Genomic DNA, 6,000 nt, shown 5'->3' on the forward strand with positions numbered 1-6,000 from the left:
ATTTAAATCTTTTCCCTTTTCTTTAGACAGGCTTTCACATAAAAGGAACTGTATAATGTAATATTTGCTTCCACTAATGCACATCTTTTACCTACAACTCAGTACATCCAACTGATCAAATCCATTAATGCTTGATTTTCTTACTATGGTTGCTACTGTATTTGCACAACTCTTGCAATTTAAGAGGTTTTTATTCAGCAAGATGGCATTTGCGCACATTTCTTATCTTCTTCTGTTCTTCCCCGCCTTTTAGTACCAAACTGGTAATTCAAATCTTGAACTGTGTCAAAACTGCTCCTAGCAATCTCTTGACAACTCAAACGTCACTAAAGAATTTCTTTCATCTTCCAGCACCAATTTAGATCTATCATTAAGCCAGAAAAAGCCTGAGCTGTCAGAACATTTACTAAATCATTTCTTAAAACATAGAAATACCCCAAGCTTTTAAATTAACTTGGTTTATCTGACTTTTGCAAAGAATAGGAAGCCCAAGTTTCATGCCAGGAGACTTTGAATAGGTGAAGTTATTTAATTGCGTTTGTATAAACTTTCAAGATCGACAAAGAATAATATTTAAATGTTGTACCTTTTATATTTTTCTTTTCACCTTAAAAGAATAACGTTTTTCTATGGAGCACATTATGTTTAAAAATCTACTGTTTTGATTGCACTAAAAATGTATTCTGAATAATGATTTGAGTAAATGTCAATGGTTAAAATTCACCAGTCAGCTTTTACATGCATACACTTTACAGCTCAGTGTTCAAAAAAAATTCTAACTAAGTCTTTCATTATTGTTTTACAGTCGGTGCCTATTGGGTTTAGAAGCATAGCCTTATCAAATCTGTTTAAAATTGCATGAAAATACAATGGCTAATCAAACTTCCTTTTATATCCACAGACATTTCCAAAGCAAGGTATATTGGCCAACACTACCTTTTTCAACATTATTTCTCAAAATGAACTACAAATAAACATATGTACTATTGATGCTCTGTTGCTGGTTTACTGAAAACTGAATGTCTGGGTAATGCACAATGTAGTCAGTGATTTACAAACCAATGCAAAGGCCACAAAAGCTCTTATCATGTTAGGAAACTAGTTATTAACAATAAATAAGCTATAGATTTCAATCTGCGACAAACCTGGCTAGCTCAGATACTGTTTTTTACTTGGCTCAGAGCCAGAGGCAGTGAAAATCAGTTTACCTTTTCACAGCCAATCAGGGTAATACTAAAAGGAGAACAGTTGAGATTCAGGGGGTCAGGTCGGGATCCAACTGACTTGGTTCATCTAGTTACCTTTTTTTTTCTCTGGGGCAGTCACTGTAACGTGTGCTGCAATGGAGCAGCCATCATCCTATTTTATCTCTTGTAAGATTTTTTTCAAAAGACCATTATGACCAGCTTCAGACCACAAATATCTGTGAAAAAAGCCATGACATTTGATATTGAGAATTTTTTGTTTATATACAAATTAGCCATGAATTATTTTCAGTTAAAAAGTCATGGATGTCATCGAGAATACCACTGCAATATGTATTGCAGTATGTGTTTGTAGTTCTTACAGCTATTTTACTGTGAAGTCACAGAGGGTTACAGTGGGGTTAGGTGACACCACAACCCACCCCTTCCATAAGGTTAAGTCATTATAGTTTTCCAACATAATATCCAATACATACAAACAAAAGAGTAACATTGCAGCGAATTACATAAAATCAATTTCTGAAAGTTTTGTTTATGAGAAGGAATAAAATCATTTGTAATTTTAAAAACTCAATAAAGCGGAAAAGGACTCTCTGGTTCATCAAGTATTTGTAAGTTATTTGTAAGTGATTTGGAAGTTGCCCATTTGAAAACCTTGTGAGGTTATCTGACTTCAACATGGAAAGTAATGAAAGACAAGAGAATCTATTTCCATAAGAAGGACATTTTAAATCTAGAAACCCAACAAGTTAAACCTGAATTGTGCACGATCTGAGGTAATTTAAATTAAAATAGCTCTATTTTCTGATAGCCCTAAACATAGGAAATTGTGGATTCTCAAATTGCTTTTGTTGTAATTAAAGTGGTAACAGTTCCAATTTCTATTGCTCATCAAAAACAAAACAAAAATCTTACTAATTCACAAATCCTCAGCCTGGAAAAAGCGTTCATAGATTACTTTTTAAAAACTGCTTCTATATGAAATATTGACGGCTACAAAGCATTGTAAAAAATATATTTTATGTTATGACATTCACAGACAGTAAAATATTTCGAAATTTGAAAACTCATATAGGGACATGCTATTAATGCAATTAAACTAATTAAAATTCAGCAAAAGAATTGCACGGATTCAGAAGTAAGAAGGTGGTTGTGCTATGCTTCAAAATCAAGTACAATGGTCCCGAAAGACCTGATATTTAACTCTGACTTCAGTGAAGATTATTGCAGATCATCCATAAACTCAGAATGCTATGGAAATTATTGGGGATAATCCCCAAATGTAAAGGACTGTAGAGATTGTGTGTACTGTACCGTTATAGCAATATCTCTACTGTCCTGGAGTGTTTTCTGTACTTTTCTTGTTATCGCTGGGAAGTACTCTGCACCTTTTCGTTCTTGAAATCTGACTTTGCTTGGGCCTTTCCCTATTTTGTCCTTGGAATGTTAATTTTAAACTCATACAATTCTGTTTCCTTTAAGAAGTGAAGTCAATACTTTAAAATAACGTGCCAACATAGCAATGTCATCTATACACACTCTAGACTTCTGACTAATTCACTCAATCCATGTGAATGCCTTCTCTCTCCTGTCCATCACTCCTAATACATGGTCCCATACTGCATTAAGCAGTGCTGTCTAACTCTGGTTCTCAGTTCAAACTAGTCTGACAGAGCCTTTCAAGTCTTCCACTTGCTGCTGTTCATTTATCAGTTCTATATAGCTTTCTCAATCATTCTTGATGGTATATCTGTTATCCAAACCGCTCATAAACCTTCTTTCTGTGAAGATCTTAGTAGATAATCCTAATTTATAGCACTTAAAGAAAAACCTTATTTGTAGGATGTAAACCTTTTTCAGCAAATGGCTCATTTATTATTATTATTATTATTATTATTATTATTATTATTATTATTATTATTATTATTATTAGCAATGAGGAACAAAAATGACATAGTGAAACAGTGATGGTATTATAATTAACATCAATTTAGTAAATGTTCTTTTATCATCTGTAATTTTAAATTGGCAAATGTAATCTATTTTACTGCGGTATCTCAATCGGGTTGACATTTTTCAATGATATGTAATTACAGGAAGTCCTTCAGATTTAAACTACATTCCCATGCTTCTCTGTATTTGATCATAGTTATACAACAACCGGACACTGGTCTCCTATTGTTTTCTATGGAGGTCAAACGTTCTGTTATTACTCAATAGCAGAACAGCAAATAAAGCATGGCTGAGAGATAACACCAATTAATGGATGCTTTTAGGGTTAAAAAGAGGTCATAAATTACTTTTTTTTTTATCAGATATCAACTGACCTTCAGAGTTTTGTTCATAGCTGAAAAGACTGCAAGGAACATTTATTAGGACCTGTACATAATATCATGTTGGACATGTGTTTGCCCTAATCACAGCATTGACACGATGTGGCACAGACTCCACAATGTGCTGGAAGGTGTTTCGAGGGAAGTTAATCCATTCAGTCATTAATACTTCACATGCTATTTGTACAGTACGAAAGGATTATTTTGCCCAAGTGATACACATTAGATTTGTGTAAGCAATGGACTTGTTTTAGACCAGTTAAAACAAACAAAAAAGAAAACTTAATGAGTAGTTGTCTATTTAAAGTAGATACAAGTACATTGATGAATTCTCTTTGATGATTGTCTCTCTGAGATACGATATTTTTATATATCCGATGGACCCGTGGAACTAATTAAATCGGACATGACAGGTTCTACTCTAGTAGGAAGCTGATTAGAATGTTATCAGATAAATGGGGCGGCCACACCCTGTTCACTACCTGAACTTTTATTTTACCAGCAGTGCTTTGTGTTCCTCAAAAAAAAAATAAGAAGAAGAAGATCATAATTTAAAAAATCTATAACAAAGGTAATAGTAAAGACATTATGTGTTTGAGGCATGCAAAGCAATTAAAATTGGTTAAATTGAGGTAGAAATCCATGTTATAAATTTCCAATTAAATGTTAGATCCCTCATCAAAAAAAAAAAAATACACTCAAGCTAGCCAAATATACTTATTGCGATAGTATATGTGTGCGTGTGCATGAAATTAGTTATTGATTTTATTGATCCTGTATAATATAATTTTGGCTGAAATTACGCAATTAACTTCAAAGTCAAATTAATTAATGCTTATTGACTATGATGTAAAATTGGGTTGAAAAGGAAAAGGAACCGCTAGTAATGTTTATGCGAATGACTGTGATGCAAAACTTCATTCCAATGGATTCCAGATTTATTTCGGGAATTTCTTAGAGCTGTCTTATGTGGTTGGTAAAATACATGTCATAATTGACTCACACGATTTCATGTTGCAATGCTGCCACATATTTATTTTGTAAAAGATGTTGTTACATGTTTAGTGTTTCATTTCTATTCTGGAGCTTGCCCCCCCCCCTCCCCCCCCCTCCTCACCCTGCAAATGTCAGATCTGGACTGCTTGATCCAAGCCTGTTGGGTTGTGATTCAGCACCTGGGAGCACAGGACGTTCCCAACCTGTAATGCAGGGAGCATGTACCTCAAGTTTATTACAACAGCCTAGTTCATAATTATCTATCAGTTGTAGAGATTATTCAGCAAGATAGACAACTGCAACAAAGTAGAACACTGGGTACCAAGAATAGGTAGAATGTGGCTGCTGTATTTCCTACATCATTTCAACTCAGAAATATCTACAGGATCAAAACATATCACTGCCAGCAAAGCATTAAGGGGAGCTGTCGTTTGGGTAATGACAGAAAATGACAGAATATTAGTTTTTTTTTTTCAAAATAAAGCATTGCTACATATATTTAAATGTATTATCTTTTTCTTGTTTCTCAAGAAAATTGACCAAAAGTAAAATGTTATCCATTATCTTTCCAACTCTATATGACATTTTAGCTTGTAAGATGGGCTGAATGGCCTCCTCTCGTTTGTAAACTTTCTTATGTTCTTATGTTCTTATGTATATTCACTTGTTATATCACATATTACTATTGCATTGCTCCTGTCTACTTCTCCTTTTGCCAACAGAAATGTCCACATTGGAAATTAACCTTTGTTGTTAAGTCAGGAAGTAATATATACACTGTATAAATACTATCTCAAAGTTAATATTTTGGAATATGCTTAGTATATAAAAATTATGTATCAGATTGGTTTTCCTGAAAGGTTTTAAGTTAAAAAGGGATCTTGTCGCAGCAGGGTTTCAAAAGCACAACCACTTACTGTAGTGTTTAAAGACAAAACAAGTCTGTTCATTATAATACAAAAGCAATCACTGGCATATCATGCTGTAGCCTTTTAATAATTAGAGTCTGAAATTGGCATTGTGCTGCTATTCACGTTAATCACATGGACAGGGATTTCAAGATGCATTCTAATTATTTAGATCTTCTCTTTCACACTGTGGATTCATTTGCTGATTAATTTTCAATTTTCTGACGACTGTTTAAATTAGCGCACTCCAAGATTTATTACTTCAGTAAATTGACTGCAATGAACTATTTCTGTAGCAGTCACTCAAAACCAGCATATTAAACAAAGTATTTGATATTCTTATAGGTATACGGATGAACATTTATACAGCTAATTATGTCATAGGCAGTGCCAACTATGTTCATTTGTGGTCTGGTTCTCTATTTAATCCTTTATCTTTAGGAATATCATGTAATGCCGATCTGCATATTCGTAGAACAGAAGGTTTAAAGATCTGATTTCTCATAAAGTGTATGACATAAAAGGTAAAATATTGTCAAAAATAAGTGTTTTGACCTT

This window comes from Acipenser ruthenus, chromosome 18, assembly GCF_902713425.1.
Source record: "Acipenser ruthenus chromosome 18, fAciRut3.2 maternal haplotype, whole genome shotgun sequence".
Lineage (NCBI taxonomy): Eukaryota > Metazoa > Chordata > Actinopteri > Acipenseriformes > Acipenseridae > Acipenser > Acipenser ruthenus.